This window comes from Callospermophilus lateralis, chromosome 11 (assembly GCF_048772815.1).
Source record: "Callospermophilus lateralis isolate mCalLat2 chromosome 11, mCalLat2.hap1, whole genome shotgun sequence".
Classification (NCBI taxonomy): Eukaryota; Metazoa; Chordata; class Mammalia; order Rodentia; family Sciuridae; genus Callospermophilus; species Callospermophilus lateralis.
Genome location: NC_135315.1, coordinates 116,070,443 through 116,089,618, shown reverse-complemented (window position 1 = coordinate 116,089,618; position 19,176 = coordinate 116,070,443). Strand labels below are relative to the sequence as shown.

Genomic DNA, 19,176 nt, shown 5'->3' with positions numbered 1-19,176 from the left:
CTATCAGGGGAGACCTGGGTGGGTGAAGGATGTCTGCTCTCCCCCCAGTGTCCTCCGCTCCCTCTCGGGAGGGAGGACCTGCTCATGGCCGCATGGAGAGGGAGTTTCTGATGGCCTTGGTGAGCCTGCTGGTGGAGCAATTGCCCTGGCCAGAAAGGGAGGGAAAGGAGGCAGCGAGGGCCGCCACAAGCGTGGGAACGCGTGGAGAGCCTGCGCAGGTGCTGGGCCACAGTGTGCCACTGGTGGCCATGCCCATGTAGCCGCTGTTGCTTCCCCTAGCATGGGCCAGGGGCCGTGTTGACAGGGAGCCGCCGCCGGCCTTGACTGACCCTGGGGCGAAGCCGCTGCCACCAAAGGAGAAGGCCTGAACTAAAAAGCCTCTCCAGCACTACTCCCCTGCCTCCACATGGCAGCCGAAGCCTGCGCTGCCTGGCAGGCGAAGTTATAAAAGCAGGAAAACTCAACGAATTCCAATGAGGCCAGTGATTTCAGCCATATGGCAAACTGGCCAACACCAGGAGAGTTAGCATTGAAAAAACCTTTTTGCAGTCTCAAAGTGTCATCAGCCAAAGAAATAAGAAGCCCAAAACTACAAAATAAAAAGAAAAGAAGGTTGAAAAGAGGAGTAACAGTGAGATTAAGAAAATTGGGAAACAAAATTAGATGGTCCCATTGAAAATGTCAGGGACGATGAGGCCCAGTCAAGCACTCAAGGAAAGAGAGCCAATTAACACAAGTGGGTATTGCTGCACTTAGATGATCTAAGACCAGAGAGTCAGAAGAGATCTGGATCCCAGAACAGCTCTCAGTGTCAACCTGAAGCAAACAAGTCTTCCCATAATAACAGGAGAAATGACACAGGAAGTTGGAGGCAAGACTGAGAAAAAAAAGATGATAATCAGGATAAAGTATACAGTGTGAGGAGTGAGGAGAGTAATATCTGAGGTTCCTTCAGAAGTTGAGGAAGAGGACCAAAATGGGAACAAGATGAGGCAGAGGAAACTCTTGAGTGAACTTTGATTATTCATTTGGTTACCGACAACATGGTGAAAGGACAGATCAGCCATTTCAAACAGAAATTAATGCCAGTATGATGTATTACTATTATGACAGTATGGGTGTAAGGTGTATCCTGAGGAAGAAGCATTTCTTAAAGAGTATATTAAGCATTGAATTGAATATTACTTCAGTAGAGAAAACTTGAAACATGACTTTTTTGTTAGAGAAAGATGGATGAGCAAGGTTTCTTGCCTATTTCCCTGATTGGCTCTCAGAACAAACTTTAACCTCATTTTAGAGGCCCTGAAGGACAGCACAAAAATAGAAGTTGCAGGTGAGAAAATGAGGAGAAAGATAGAACCAGAAAAATGGCCAATCCTGAGCCCTCCTCCCAGCAGTGTGCCACAGACAAACTTCTCTTGGCTGGTGAATTGTCCAAAGTTTGTGCAAGGACAAGCCTTTTGCTGACAAATACTCAGGGTGATGATCTACTGATGCCCTGGATGTCATCTGATGGGGATGTGCAGTAGAGCAAGTGGCTCACTGAAATGCATTGTAAATGCTGGAACAAAGCATGCTGTAGAGATAGAAGTCACCAGACTGCCTTCTGTGTGAGAGTGTCCACTATTGACCCCTCGGCTGCATGACAGTGGAGATGATCACCTGTGCCATGACCCAAGACAGAGCTGGGGACCACTGCTGACATTCCAGGAGCTGCCTGCCCTTTCCTGTGTGGCTGGACTGAGATGGCATGGCTACTTTTATTTGAGGGGGAAGCTAATTGTTATCACTGTGGAAATACTTCAAGGTTCTATCTTTTGTTTCCAGGCATATGTACTTGTGTCCAGGTCAATAAAGCAGAGAAAGAGGACTGTGTAAATTTTCTCAGCTTGACAGAACTTTGGCTCTTGATCTTCCCTTTGCCATGGTGAACATTGCATAACTCATGTGTTAAGATATTTCACATGGACTGTAATATTTATTAATGTGGACATTTAAGGGGTAAGAAATTGAAGAAATAAACAAGGGTATTTTTTCATTTTTCTTCAAAATGTATTTTTAATACATCAGTATAAGTCCTGCTCACCAAAAAAGCATTAATGATGGACACTTTAACAAATTTTTATCTCATATTTCTTGGTCAGCCATGTAATTCTAATGCAGCAAGCAAATTGTTTTAAAAAGTTGAATAAATGTGCCATTGTTTGTTTATTTTATTTTTTTATTTATATACAACAGCAGAATGCATTACAATTCTTATTACATGTACAGAGCTCCTTTTTCATATTTCTGGTTGTATACATAGTATATTCACACCAATTTCTGTCTTCATATATGTACTTTGGATAATATTATTCCTCACATTCAACCATCATTAATTACCCCATGCCTCCTCCTTTCCCATCCCACCTCTTTGCCCTATCTAGAATTTGTCTATTCCTCCAATGCTCCCCCTCCCTATACCACTGTAAATCAGCTTCCTTATATCAAAGAAAACATTTGGGATTTATTTTTTTTAGGATTGGCTAATTTCACTTAGCATTATCTTCTCTAACTCCATCAATTTCCCTGAAAATGCCATGATTTTATTCTCTTTTATTTCTGAGTAATATTCCATCTTGTATATATGCCATTTTTTATCCATTCATCTATTGAAGGGAATCTAGATTAGTTCCACAATTTAGCTATTGTGAATTATGCTGCTATAAACATTAATGTGGCTATATTACTGTAAGATGCTCTATTAAGTCTTTTGGTTATAGACTGTATTTAAGTCTTTTGGTTATAGACTGAGGTTCAAATGGTGGTTCCATTTCCAGTATTCCAGGAAATATTCATAATGCTTTTCATATTGGCTGTACAAATTTGCATTCCCACCAGCAGTGTATGAGTGTACCTTTTTTCCCACATCCTCACCAACACTTATTGTTGTTTGTATGCATAATAGCTGCCATTCTGACTGGAGTGAGATGAAATCTTAGAGTGGTTTTGATTTGCAGTTCTTTAATTGCTAGTGATGATGAACATTTTTTCATGTGTTTGTTGATTGTACTGTTTGCTTGTTTTTAAAAAATATAATGGCTGATTGTAAAAGTTAGATTTATCTTGGTCCAAGATGACATTTTTAACCAGCTTATGAACAATCATTGGTAAGATGGATAATATGGAAAATACTTTTCCACAGGATAGTTAATTTAAGTCATTCAAGTTGGTGATTCCATTAAACATTTGTGTTATTAATAAAATTATAAAAACAAAATCATGAAAAAGACTCAAGCTGGTTAACTTTATGCTGAAAATTTTTTAATCATGGATCTGTTTAAAGATTTTTATCAGAAGCAAAAAATAGAAATGGTGATATCAAAGAAAGCTCGGTGGAGCACTGTCTTTTCTAATAATGTGTATCTTTGTGATGCATACAGACAGACAAGTGGAGTTTTGAGAATGGTTTAGTACAGAAATACAACTGATAAAAACAGATTTTCTTTTTTTTCTTCCTTTTTTTTTTTTGCAGACTGACAGAAACAGAATTCAGGCATATATTAGAAACCTTTATATGTCAAAATTCTTTAGGCAAGAATTAATGATGTTGAGCCATTAAGCTGCAAATATGTGTTAACCATTAAGAAAAAAGCAGAATGGACTTGAAGGCAGATGCTGGTGGAGCAAGGGGAAGAGTGAATAAAATAAATGGAATGTGAGGCCTGGGGGTTGATCTTTGAGTCTAGCAAGGAGAGTTGCAAGTCATAGATTACCCTCCAGTCCTTAAAACCAAACAGAATTTTTCTTGCTAAATTTGAACTTGAGACTGCTGAACCTCTCTTACATATAATTTCTTTTGAAATGGAATATATATATATATATATATATATATATATATATATATATATATATATATATATATATATATATTCTATCAGTCCTACTATCATAATTTGAAGGCAAATAATTTGTTTCTAGATTCATAGGTCCACAAATGGAAAGGAATTTTACCTCAGTTTGGATCATATCCAGAGTGTCACCCATTTAAATGCATTAAATGATGAGATTATGACATATGAGCTTATGATACAGAGATTATTATTTAGAGATGATGATAAAGAGATGAGATTCTGGTTGAGATTTTGGGGGACATCTGGATTGATATATTCAATACATATTGAATATATTTTGCACATAAAATGAATTTTAAAAGGCCAGAGGATGACTATAGTAGGCCGAATTGTAAATTCCATAAAGATATTTTCTCATCTCAAACCTTGATATGGTAAATTTTAACTTCTTTGAGAAAAGAATCTTTGCATATATGAAGACATTGAGATTTTTCAATTAAGAAACCCTTTGGATTATCTTTGTCTGGCCTAAATCCAACAAAAGTAATATTATATGTGTATGACAGAGGAATCTTTGGTATAGCAGAAAATGAGAACCTATAAAGAAGGGAAGGATGTGATGTGAACAAAGAGGGAGACATAGGTATAGTGTGACTATAATCCAAGAAAGACAAGGAATTTCACCCAAGAGAGTATCCCAGAGTAAAAGTGAAGTTTTTTCCCTTAACTTCAGAGGGGTAGAGGTATCCTCTAGGCACTCAAGCAGGCAGTAGCAGCCTGTTACTTACAGTCCCTATAATTTCCTGTTCCAGTTTATTAAATCTTAGGCTTTTCTGCAAGTACATGACTCATATGGAAGTCCTTCTGCCAATCAAGAAAGACAACTTAAAGGAGCTAGAAATTGATATGCATATCTGGATTGCATGAAGGCCATGATAAATTGCTAACTACATGTGGAATTATATTTTGTAGAGTGACATTGTACAGCAGAAGTAGCAGAAGCTTTGTTTCTATCTTTTAGTTGAAAACTGTTTCATATTGATTGGCTTTCCTTTAGTCACCAAAGAATAAACAAAGTTCAGAAGCTCAGCCAAATTGACAATCTTTTATCTTTGCCTTTCTCTCTTGAGAATTTTTAAATAAGTCAGTTTATACACACAGGCTTCATTCAAAACTTTCATTATCTGGATAATTTCACATCTCTTTTCTTCTCAGTGATGCTTAAAATGTGAGGACTCCAGAATCACATTCATATAAACACATGTAAATACCCCAGCCTGCCCTTCCCACTACAAACCACATGGCTACTTCTGTTAGTTTTCCATTGCTGCAATCCACATACCTGAGAAAACAACTTACAAAGAGAAAAGATGTGTTTTGGCTCATGATGTCATAGGAGTTCATGGTCAGTTGTCTCCATTGCTTTGGTGCCTGTGGTAAGGCAGAACAACATAGCAGGGAGGGTGTGGTTGGAGCTTAAAAAGCAGTTACCTCCAAAAAGTAAAGGATATAAGCAGTACTAAACTGAAAGTGATACAGCTAAATCTGGAGACAGTTTTGATTGCCATTACTTGGTAGAAGGAGGGCCCTATTGCTGAGGTTGTGAAAACCTGCATTAAAGGAAAATTTTATCATAAATAGCAGTTTTATTCATTATGTTCTAACTCCTGCTGTCAGCAGCTTGAATCTTTTTTCCCTTTACTTCAGGAACAAAATAAAGCCAGGTGTCAAGAAGCCCAGTCTTTTTTCCACTGACTCAGGGAATCCCATTGCAGAGGTGCAAGAGAGATTAGGGAAGGAAGTGCCAAGGGGTGAAAAATATGTACTTGGACACACAGGATATACTGTGAGGAGACCCTGGCCCTGTTGCTCTAGCATGTCTTAACCCCTCTGGCCTGGGCTCTCTCTGGGATCCCAATGCAGCAGCCAGCACTCATCCTAGCACCTCAACTTGGCAGGCAGGCAGTACCTCAGGAAGTTCCAGTAGGCGCAGGCCTGGGGGGCAAGCTTCTCCAGGCACACTGAACTGGGCGCAGGTCCCTGGTTGCTCATGGCTCCTGAGGCATTAGGAGCTCCATGCATGTCCTCAAGCACTGAAGTGGAGACTCAAAACTCCTAGTTGCAGGAGACACTGCCTGGCTGCTGGAGGGTTCTGGAGCCTGCACTAGAGTTTATACACACAGGCTAGAGTTTATATACACAGGCTGATGGTGGTGAGGTGGCCCACCTGGGTAGGGGAGCCTTATCTGCCACTGGCCCCTGTTTTGCATATTCACAAGACGGAGATCCTTCTCTGCTCCTGAAAACTGCAGACAGAAACTACGTTATTCATGAGGAAGCCTCTCAGGCCCAGGAAGTCCTAGATGATTATTAATGAGGAAGTGTGGCCTGCCCAGGAAGGCCTAGATGATTATTCATAAACTTGAGGGATGTGGTTTGGGCTGGCAAAGGCCTCAGGTGCCCAGGTGAGAGGGAGGCATCTACCGGCTGAGGTAAGCACCATCCAGAGCCCAGGTCCTTGGAGAAAGGGCGCTTGGGCATTGTTAGTCTGGAGCTCTTCATTTTAACAGTTTTTGCACTCCTCTTGAGACTTTAATTTTAAAGTTTTTTGTTAAAGTCCAAAATTTTCTCAGGACAAGCAGAAATGCCAGTTGGAGCAGGGGGCAAAGGGGAGGCTGTAGGTAACATCATAACTTTGCACGAGGAAAAGCTCCACACATTACAAGAAGGATGTGGTGAAGAAAACAGAAATGCAGTGTGTCATCTGCATCCCACTGTCTAGCAGCTTTAAGATTCATTTCTGAGAAGCTGTGGGAATGGGCCTGGGTGAGGACTCAGCAGCATAATTAGTCCTGAGGCAGGCAGTCAGGGACTCTGCACTGCGAGGAGGTGCTTGTGGAGGTTTGGGCATTTTCTTGACCTGGCCAGGTTCTCTCCAGTCATTGGCATGTTCCCACCAAAACCAGTGCTTGCTGCAGACCAAGAAATGAGCCACCAGTCCCCCCTGGAATGAACTGCACTCCTCTTTCACCTTACAGAGGATTTGCCCTCTGTAGAAGTCAGTCATCCAAACAGGCCAGTTTAGCAAGTGTAGTGGGACTCAAGATTGGCCAATCACCAAAATGTGTCAGGTGTGCAGAATACTCACTGGCTGTGCTCATCTGGTGAAAACTTAGGAAGAGCTTTTTAGTTGTCCCTGAAGGGGTATTAAATCTCATTAGAATGAGAATCCATGCTTTCCCCTGTGGACTCTGAGTCCCTCAGCATCTGCTCCTGCAGGATGCCTAGCACATGGCAGTTGCCTAGTGAATGCTGAATGAGTAATTGAAGTAGTTTGAAAAAGATCTTTCAAGACCAAGAAGACTTGTGGAACACATGCTGGTAAAATCCTTTCCTGCATTTTCATATTTTATCATTGACATAGTCAATCATTAACCCTAACCCAAGCCCTCCTAACTATTGTCCACAATTCATGATATTATTGGTACAACTGAACCTTCTGTACAAAAAAATAAAGTTAGACCATATGAGGCTTTAAGAATTTTGACTTTTGTTTTTTCCATTCTGATTAGTAAGTCTTTCCAAACTAGTGACACATTCATTGTACTTCTTATTCATGTATCCTCAAGGGTAAAAAATGCACACTACCTTGCCTCTCCTCACAATGAACCCTGAGTCAGAACAAGTATTACCCTGTACATATATATTTTCATGTTGGTTAGTACCAATTCTTTACCACAACCTTCATCATAAATTTGGACTGAAATAGAAATGCAACCTAACCAGACCTCCATCACTAAATCAGTATATGCATGAAAGCATATGCCCTAATAAGAATAGTTATGTGTAGTTTCAATGCTATCAATTAAATTACCCATGACATATACTGATGTTATTTTAGGATAGACCCATGTTTCATGTATGTACAGTCCACAAATTATGAGATATTAGATATATTAGTAACAGTGTACTCAGAAGAGCAATGAAAATGTGCATGTACGTGGACTCTAATGCATATGTGCACAAGTACAATAATAGTAATATTCACATTTCCTGGAATACACAATCATTTTCTCCTACTCACACATAACCCATTCAATATCAAATAGTAACCCTAATTTTACTGCTGTCACTATACCTAGTTTATGCACTAATCTATATTCTTATAAGATTATATGGGCTTTTGATGTATACTTTACTTATTTTTTCCACATTGGGCTTTAAATTATTTTATATTCAACATGAGATATGTCCACTGAGCCCATGTTAAAAAATGTGTAATCTTATGATTGCCTGTACACTAATTCCTGTTTAGGAATATTCATATATGTTGTCCTATTCATTTGTTGTTTGTTGTCCTACTCATGAACATTCTGTTAATCATACATAACTTTTGATAAACGTATAGGATCTCTCAGCAATACCCCCAAAAAAACTCATTAGGCAATACTAAACCTAATATTTCCAAAGATTAACAGCTCTTTGGAATCTGTGCCTACATGTGAATATCAGATTCCATGTGTATTTAAAATATGTTTAATTTTCCTTTTTAATTTTGGATGAAATATATTATGTATTCTTACTAAGATATCTTCATGCATCAATTAGGTCAAAATCGGTATACATAGAACACACCCTATGTCTTTCCCTATCAAAAAGACTAAAATGTTTTAAAAGGTATGGTGAAAAATTACATGTTATCTGATATACATATTCATTTCAAATCAATAAAGTCCTGACAAAGAATTCAATTTGAATTCTGAACTTATTCTGATACCAAATTCAAATTTGTGGAAAAATCCAGTATTCTTATGAACTCCCATGTGTTTTTGAATAAACCATTGAGAATTCAATGGTAATGGTGCCTGTGGATTTTGTGTCTTCTTTATATTTCACATTCTGCCATTCCCCATCTAAAAATACTGATAATCATATAACATATATGATACATTTTTCTGTTTCAGAAAATCTAATATATTTGTATTAGATGTTATACATATACTCCAATGTACCTTCTTATGAGTACTCATGAGGGCTGCCATTCACATTCACTATATAACTCAAAACTTATTGCAAAAGATAATTAAATATTAGACCTGAACCCCTTCTTCTCCCTAATCAACCTACATACTGTGCCCATTTCAGTGAATGTTGACATAGACATTGAATTACCAATGGTAATCTTCCTGCATCATCATTAATTGACTTATAGCATGCATCAGTACGTCCTAGAATTCAAAAATATGTACCCAAATTCCCTATATAATGATGCCCTTCAATGATTTAGATCCTATGCAGTTTTGTTTTGGTTCCACTTTTTTACTGACACTATCTTCTGAATATTCATGTTTTCCAATACGGATATTCTTCCTCTACAATGACTCCTCACCCAAAACAAAACACATGGTAACCCTAAGCTTATTAAATTACCTCAATTAAATTTCACAGGAGAGCATATATAGAGTTGGTATGGTAGTAGAGGTGTATAGGTGATCATGGCCCACTGAGCGTCTCAAAGGTAGATGCCAGACAGATCCTGAGGAAATATGAAGGCAGCTATGTGCTATGTAGGCCCTGAGAAAACAAATTCCAGGATAAGTAACATAGCCAGAATGAAGGGATGAATCTGAATCAAGCTTGGTCTTCTCAATTCAAATAAGATGGACAGAACTAGGCCTGTCTAGACAGCTGACCTTCGGTATGTTTGCTTGACTCTGTCAACTTTTGAGAAAGTCACAGAAAGATAGGTGCAGCCTCCTCCTCATGGGGCTCTTGGAAACACCTGGTAGGAGAAAGTGGTTGCCAAGGAAGTGACCTCATCTCACTTTCTTCATTTGAGTGACCTCACCTCACTTCCTTGGTGATGGAACTCTCTTAACAAAGAATAAAAGAATCTAGGCACCCAGAGGCAGATACAGTCTCAGTCTGCTCAGTTGTTTGGCCTCACCCAGTGAAGAGTCCTACTTTCTTGGTATTTATTGATATATGGTTGGCCCAATGTAATGAAAGCACTAAGGACGGGGCTTTCCTGACAATGAAGGTACAGGACCATGACATGGTCCTGAAAATTCTGGTGAGTTTTCCCAAGGACACTAGAGCTGAGTATATAGAGGCTATTACAGGTGAAGGTAGTTTAACACACCAGTAAGTTGACACTGTGGATGGACACAGGCCCTTTTAAGGGATGTGTGTCTATGTGTGTGTGTGTGTTTGGGGATGTGTATTTTGATTTATTGTTTTGTCTCTCATTGCCTGAGAATATGGAGGGAAAAGCATTTGTTCCACTGCTAATTGCCTGTATTGTAGTGAGGTGCTTTGCTGAAGGCTACTATTTCACCATTGATATGTTCCTCTTCATGTGTATCCTAGGAAGAAGAAAAAAGCATGCAACAGTGGAGGTGTCTGTCAAATGAAAATATTCCCATTGTTCATCACTGTGAATTAATGAATGAACAGCTGCTTGCCTTGTGAATAGGAAAGACTTATTATGTTCATTTGTTCAAATATTTCTCATGAAATTCAGCCACTACAAAGAAGATGATGGTGGATTTATGTCAAAAATGGTTACCAGCTTTCAAGCCCTCTGAAATGTCCATTGATGGGCTTCATGCAGAGACTCATGAGCATCACTGTGAGACTCAGAAATCACTGTGGAAGGTAAGGTTTTCAGAGCAGAACCCTGGCTGGATACATAGGTATTCAAGCAGGATGAACAATAGAAGAAATTTATTGTCCTAGCTTTGGTCCTTTAAAAAACTCTGTCCAGAGATTTTATTATTTGCTATTGCTCTGCTCTACTCATGAGAACCAATTTTTTGCCTTAGGGCTCTCTTTTTGTAAAGCCTCAGGAGAAGAACTTTAGAAATTTGTTTGAATGGGTTGCATCTGTTACTCAGTGCTAAAGCAATTGCCTCACCTGAGCGAGGCACTCATTGAGATGCTCCACACAGCTTCAAATTATTAGTTATATTGCTTCTCCATCCAAAACTAATATTATACAAAAACCAAATTTAGTGAAGATTCTCCTTTTCATCATGTGAGATTCCAGACATTCATGAAATTACAAAAGTTACCCTTTAGGATCAATGTATTAGTTCTTGCCCTTAAGTTGCTAGGACTTAGATGATTGAGTTTCTTCTAGCTCAATTTACTAAAAAAAGAAAATCCCTACCATTGGCAAACTGGAGGCCTCTATTTTTAGTTGAAGGGTACTATTAACTCTGGGCTCATTTCAACTTCCCTGGATCTCAGAATGGTATCTAGCCCATCATGAAATTAGGCAAATGAGGGGTATGGGTACTTCCATTTGAAACAATCCTGGACTTCTGTAAGTATGGACAAATTCAGCCATGTTTTTAGAATGGTTGCTTAGTAGGAAAAATATGAAAAGACTTGGCCCATGAGGGAGGGTTCCTGAATGAATTGTGGTGATTTGTATGGTGGTTGTAATAGATATCTAGGTAAGCCTCAGAAGTAACAATTGTGTGAATATAATCACAACATGAGACAAACCTCTTTTCTGGAGCTTACCCAAGAAGTGTTATAGTGAATTGTGTTGGCATTTTAGGTACCCCAGCATCAGAGGTGTCTTTAGAAAATAAGAGCAAGGCCCAATGTGGAGTTCTCTACCACATTAATAATCTCAGTGATGATTTCACACATTATTCTCTATAAAGCCTTAGGTGCCAAAGTGAAAGCCTGAAGCATACATATTCCACCCACACTTGACCCATTGAACCTGATGCATGAGGCCTGTTGGATATGATGTGGAAAGCCCTCTAGCATGAGTTCTATAATGTTAACCGCTAGACAAGATTGCTCACCACTTCTTGGGCCCATTCTGAATCCAAAACCTACCTAGCTGCCTACTTCATTATTGACATATGCCTATGCCTACATCCTGAAATTTATCTAATTCCCATGAAATAGAAGCTCTGAAGCACCTTAGGAACTCCCTCTGCTCATCATGACAAAATAAGAGTGGGACTTCAATGACCACAAGTCATTAAAATGCTGGAGATAACAGATCCAGTATGTTTGAGACTACTAATGATGAAGCTGGGGCAGGAGAGAGTAGGTGTTGGGCAAGAAATATGTATCTCTGGCACTGGCTTCCAAGCAATGGCACCAACACAGATGTTATCACACACTTGCACTCCACTGCACCAGGGCCAGTTGCCAATGGGCTCAAAGTCACTGGCATCTCTGTTCTACACTATTTTTATGAAGTCTAGTCAAAAAATCCACTGTCTGGGTCACTCATGAGGAGCCACATAAGATCCTAAGGTTCTCCAGTGCTTCCTGGTAATGGGAATTTCCAAAAGTTTATGGTATTGGTCTAGCCCTATTTTAAGAATAAAATAGGTGGCACTGTAGGGTTAAGATAAATTCAGAAGCCATTAAGTGGTGAGGAATCTCTTTTAAGTGAATACTCTGGAGAAATCACATGGGCAAAGCTTCCCAAAGAGTTGTCAAAGGTCACATGAGGCCAGGCCCATTGGGGTCTAAAATGTGAGATCCTGAGTGTTTTGGCTCTCAACAATGGCAGACAAGGATTTACTAAGAAAATAATGTGATATCCTGGCTGAGATCCCAGTGCTCTGGAGAAAGCCACCCTGGGCCTAGATCTCAGTTTCCAAGGGCGCCTCTCATGCTTGACCTCCTAAAATCCCAACACAATTCATGGCAATATTTCTCTGAGGTCAGTTCCAGAACTCAGTCTCTAATGGGAATCACACCAGAGTTCAAGCTAAGTTTGACCCACTCATCTCTTTCAACCACCACACAAATGACCACAATTCAAACAAAAATATTCCCACATGGTCCTCATCCTCTTCCATATAGGCACTCATCATAACATTCTGGCTGAAGTTTCCATATGGAGAGCAGTCCAAGATGGTGTCCAAAGTAAGCTCCCATGCCCCTCATTTGCCTAAAAACATGGGACCTAGGGACCCTTCCTGAGAACTAGGATAGATAAAATGGGCATGAAGTTAATACTGCTCCATTTCTCAAATTAGAGGCCTACTGACTGCTGGGGGTAGATTCTTTATGTGTACTGGAGTCATGAAAAAACACAACCACCTATGTACTAGCTGCTGCTGGGATTGGAACAACTTATTTAACACAAAGGATTCCTGTTCTCACTTCATGGAGGTCAGAAGCCTTACCAGAGGAAGGGGAGAGATTTATCCAAAATTTCTGTTCTTTTGTGTCAGTTTTGTTTTGGATGGACACATGGGATCTTTATTTAGTTACATGGGGTGCTGAGGATCTAATCCAAGCCTCACACAAGGCCATGAGGCTGCTTGAGACACATCCCTTTACAAATCACAGTACCAAAGAGCCAGAGGTGAGGCCCCTTCATTTCCATTTTGAAACTGTTTTCTTGAGGCTTCACAAAGGGTTGGCCTGAGGCAAAGACCTTCTTGACATTCAGGGGAACAGAATGATATGTCAGAAAAAAAGTCTGGGGACAGACTTTTCCACAAGATGAACACTATGACACTGACAGCTTCTGATCTTGCTACTTGGGTTGCTATCGAGCCAAGCATGCTTTCTCCACTGAGAGCCGTACCAGTCACAATGATTTCTGAGTTTTCTGAGATGCTTGGCATTCCCTTTTTCAATCCAGTACATGGCCATGTCCCAGAGCTTACAGGTGGTACGTATCTTGGACAGAGAACCACGAGCCCCTTCTGGAGAGTGGCCAAAATTCAGGAAGAATACAGGAGCTTAGGAACATAGAAGGTATTGACCATCTACAAGGCAAGCAGCAGTCTATTCATTAATTGGCCAGGATGAGTGCTGGGAAGCTTTCCACTAGACAGGACACATTCCCTGATGCATTCTTTTTTTCTACTGTCTATGACAACAGATACAGTGGGATACATCTATATAGAAACACTCACCTTGAGCAAAGAACTAACTGTATATAGTCCACTCCACCACGAATAAACCATTTTAATTTATATTTTCATATTTTGAATATGAAACAAACTACATATTCAAACATGCAAACACAAAGACACACACATCCCACTGGAGTTGGTCTGAATCTATCCAAAGTGTAATCTGACTGGTGGGAGAAACTATGTTCACTAGCTGTGGCCTGTCCTATGTCAGCTTTGGTCTCCTTGCCCAACTCTGTGAAGTTGTCAGGAGCCAGTGATGAGCCAGTACTTTCTTTCTCAGGAAAGTCCCCTTTTCAGAGCTTTCTGGGCAGTTGGCCATCCACACATCAGTAGCTTCCAAAAAAGAATGACTCTTTCCTTGGTAAATCCAAACAAGTGAGCTCACTGGGACTGGGACAGGCTCTGGGTGCCTGGCTACCTGAATCCCAAGTTAAGAGGGTTCCATCACAAAGGAAGTGAGGTGAGGTCAGTTCTTTCAAGGAAGTGAATGAGGTCACTGCCTTGGCAACCATTTTGTCCAAATGGAGGCTGTCACATCTTTCTGTGACATTTTCACAAATTATAAATGTAACATACCATAAGTGTGATGGATCAGCTGGATTGGTCAATCTTCCCTGCATTAAGAAGAGAGAGGCTGATTCAGACACATCCCTTCATTCTGACCAGGTGTTTGCCATGGAAGATGTCTTTAGGTTTCTCAGGTCATACCTAGCTGCCTATATCTTCTCCAGGGATCATTTCTGCATCTACCTTTGAGGTTCTCAGCAGTTGTAGGATCCCCTACATACCTGTATTGAAAGATCAACTCTGTACCTGCTCTTACCTGAAATTATATTGAGGGAACAGAGTATGGTTAGGGTTAATATCATGTTTTATTTGGGTTAGGAGTCATTCTGCTGGATGAATACTGGTATTGGTACCTGGGATATTTATAAGAATGTATAGGTGAAATGTAAGTATGAAAACAGAAAACTAGGTAAGATCTGAATCACAGAAGGGCATGGGCCCTTGATTTGGATACATAGTTTGGAATTACATTCTGCACAGATGTATCATATAAATCAATATAAAATGCATAGTATCTTGTACCTCAGATTATTGAATGTAGAAGAGAACAGCCAGTGAAATCAGTATAGTAGGTAGGGTTGCAGTGTAGGTTTAGGAAGAAGATTGAGCTTAGGTTGGACAAAAAGCCCTTTTGTGATAGGGTTTCTGTTAGAGAGTGAATGTGAATGTCAGCACACATGAAGAGGCAGTCACAAGAATGTACTCAGGAAAATATGAAGGAAAACAGATATCAATATAGAAATTAGGAGATCAGGCAAAATATAAAGTGGGTGATAGGATTAGTACTATTTTCAACAGGGAGGGTGGTTGAACATATAATCTTAGGAAGAACCAAATATATAGTACCCAATAGAATTGAAATTTGTTAGCATTAGAAAATGTTGACATGGATTTTTTTAGTAATCCATGCTATCACTAAAATTAGGCTTTGGTAGGATCATAAGATAAGTATGAGCTTTTCATTTTGGGTCCAGAATATTATTGGGATGAAATGTATGTGTATATCTTGTGACATGAGTATTTCTTCCACCATTTGTGGTAGCATGTTTTGAAACCCTACACATTAGTTTGGGGGATACCAATAGGAGCACTTTGTGCCTATGAATATAGAGATAATGCATGAATAGACAATACTGTGAATAAATAATACAACTGGTTCCAACTTTAAATAATGGATTGAATTGATATCTTAAAATGTACATGAAATCTGGTATTCATATACATACATTCATTCCAACTAGTTATATATACATCAAGTGGTAATATTAGGGTTACTAATTATCATGAAGAGTGTATGAGTTTTGCTTTTAAAACTATTAGGGAAATCTAAAATAATGTGTGTGGAAAGAAGTCTCATGAAAAAGGCAGTCAAGAAACATGGATGAATATATGTGTTCTGATGTAGGAAGTGACTGAATGTGAATCATATGCCTATAAATTTGTGAACTTGTGGATGAAAGAATATATCCTATGATGCATACATGCTGAAGAAATACTAATGTACCAATGTTGAATGAAAATTAATGTCAAAATACACATCATGTCCCATATGAATCTACTTTCATTAATGTTAACCTGGGGTCAGTTTTGTAGAAATATTTGGAATATTATGTACTATTCACTGAAGTTTTTTTCAAAACTAGGAAACAAATATGTATGCCATTAAAATGAATATTTCTGAAAATGATATTGGAAAAGTTGATTATAAATCCACAAACATAAACATGAAAAAATCAAAGTAGTGTATAATAAGACACATATTTCATATTTGAAAACTTTGGAGAGTATATTCATATATATATATATATATATATATATATATATATATATATATATATATATATATATGTATGTATGTATAATACACACACACACAAAGTAGCAATAGATATGCCAATCAAAATTCATAATGGAATAGATACCATTCACAGATTAAAAATTATTTATTTTTCAGAATACGGTTTTATGAATAAACTTGTACAATTATGCAGCTCACCATAGGTTGAATTTTTATTTCCCTCAGGGTTTCGGGGGAATGACCTGTTCACGGAGTTTCTATTTGCCAAAGTCAGAGAACTCACAAGAACACACCTGTGACAGAAGGGAGGACTACATGTATGCATATAAAAATACATGTTCTGACTTACGCTTCAGAGAAAGGGAGTCAGGAAGTTACACATTTATCGACTTTGAAAATTCATGGAGAAGTATTAAAATGAAAATGTGACTAGTTTTATAACACAGCCAAAGGCAAGTCCAAGGATGTACCATGCCTCCTATGAACTTCCTGTACAACTTTGCAGTTAGGTTTATTTTTATCCATCATGTTAGGATTAGTAGTCAGAGACTAGTAGGGTATGGGTTAGAGTCAGAGATTCAGTATTTCAAATGGAAAATAGGAAAATGAATCCAATGTGTATGTGAATAAGTGCTACACAAAAATTTTCCCAATGTCATCTAGAACAATGACATTACATTCATCCCAAATAAGACACAATTAGAAAAGAAGAGGAAGAAAATCTGTGAATACATATCAGGAATGGAAAATGCTCATGAGCTCACAAACTTGGAGGTGGCAAAGGAGATTACAAAAGTAGAGGACAGGGTAAACATTCCACAAACATGGAGCTGAGCTGGCCCAATGACTTCTTGACAACCTGCCTCTGAGTTTGCGCACTTGAAATATATTTTGGTGTAAGGAGCCTTAGCTTCCTTTGTAGTGAGACCATCAAAGCTGGGTATGCATCTATGTTAACTGGAGGACATGGTTTCTTATTTTCCAATGAACATGAGGCAGCAGAGTTGAATCCTCTCTTTGTAGGTAAAGTGTGGCCACTGGAGGATGAATATCTCCCCATGTGGATTGTGAAGCCATTGGGTCTTCCTCCAATTTTCATGATGTTTCTTGCAGTTGCACTGGGAATTTGGTATTTGCTTCATGAAATACAAGAAGGTCAGTGCTGGAGGGAGTTCTGATACATGAGGTGGTTCAGGGTCTGCAGGAGAAAATATCATCCCATATATTTATACCCCTTGATTGGAGCAACCTGATTCTGAGCATTGCCCCAAAACCTCTCCTCATTACAAGATGCCTTTACATATAAGGGTCTGCTGGCTGCACCATGGCAGTCACATCTCATTTTGAAGCCAATGACAGATCAACATGGCCTAACCACAGAGGTTTTATCACACACCTGCACTCCACAGCTCCAGGCCCACTTCCCATCAGGCATCTCTGTTCTACACCATTTTCATGAATTACAGTCAATTAAGGAACTTTCTGGTGAGGTCATGATGAACAACAGGAGATACAAAGGTTCTCCAGTGCTTCTTGATAATGTGAATTACAAAAATTTTACTATATTGGTCTAGGCATATTTCAAGAATGAAGTAGGTGGCACTGTGGGCTTGGATTCATTCAGGAACCCTGAAGTGGTGAGGAATCTCCTTTCAATGAAAGCTCTAGATAACTCTGCTGGCAAAGTTTCCCAAAGAGTAGCCAAAAGGTCACAGGAAGTCTGGCCCATTGTGGACTAAAATGTGAGGTCAATGTCTGTTTTGACTCTCAACTATGGGTGCCAAGGGTTTTTTTAAATATTTATTTATATTTTTTTAGTTTTTGGCGGGCACTACATCTTTGTATGTGGTGCTGAGGATCGAACCCGGGCTGCACGCATGCCAGGCAAGCGCGCTACCACTTGAGCCACATCCCCAGCCCAGTGACAAGGTTTTAATAAGAAAATCATGTGATATCCTGGAAGAGATTCCCAGTGCTGTGGAGAAAGCCACCCTGGGTCTAGATCTCAGTTTCCAAGATCATCTCTCATTTTTGGCCTCCTAAAATCCCCACACAATTTATGGCAATACTTCTCTGAGGTCAGTTCCAGAACTCAGTCTCTAATGGGAATCACACCAGAGTTCAAGCTGAGGTTGACTCAGTCATCTCTTCTAACCACCACAAGAATGACCACAATTAAAACAAAAACATTCCCACATGGCCCTCATCTTCTTCCATATAGACACTCATCATAACATTCTGGCTGGAGGTTTCCCTAAGGGGAGCAGCCCCAGATGATGTCCAAAATAAGCTTCCATTCCCCTCTATTGCCTAATGAAATGGTGGCCTGGACACCCTTCCTGAGAACCAGGATATATAAAATGGGCCTGCAGTTCATACTGTTCCACTTCTCAAATTTGAGGCCTATTGACTGTCTGGGGTAGATTCTTTATGTGTACTGAAGTCATGGCAAAACCCAAGCACCTATGGGGTAGCTACTGCAGGGGTTTGCACAACCCATTTGACCAAAAGGATCCCTGTTCTAGCTTCATGGATGTCAGGAGCCTTACCAGAGGAAGGCAAGAGATTTCATCCAAAATTACTGTAAATTTTTGTCATTTTTTTTTTGGATGGGCACATGGGATCTTTATTTAGGTTTATGTGGTGCTGAGAATCTAAGCCAAAACCTCACAAAGGGCCAAGAGGCTGATTCAGAAACAACCCTTTACAAAGCAATTAACCAAAGAATGACAGGTGAGACCCCTTCATTTCCATTCAAAAACTGTATTCCTGAGGCTTCCCAAAGGTTTGGCCTGAGGCAAAGAACTTCCTGACATTCAGGGGAACAGAACAATAGGTACGAAAAAGGCCCAGGGACAAACTTTTCCACAAGATTAACACTATGGCACCGACAGCTCTTTATCATGCTCCTTGGGTTGCTATGTAGTCAAGCAGGGTTTCTACACCTAGAGCCTTACCAGTCACACTGATTTCTGAGTTTTCTGAGATGTTTCTGACATTCCCTTCAGCAATCCAGTTCATGGCCATGTCCCAGACTTGCAGGTGGTATATATCTTGGACACAA

General features: G+C 39.5%; 1 pseudogene; it reads left to right on the top strand.

The window, feature by feature from the left end:
• Positions 1–496: 496 nt before the first annotated feature.
• Positions 497–1,494, top strand: LOC143410393 (la-related protein 1B-like; annotated as a pseudogene).
• The last annotated feature ends 17,682 nt before the right edge of the window (positions 1,495–19,176 follow it).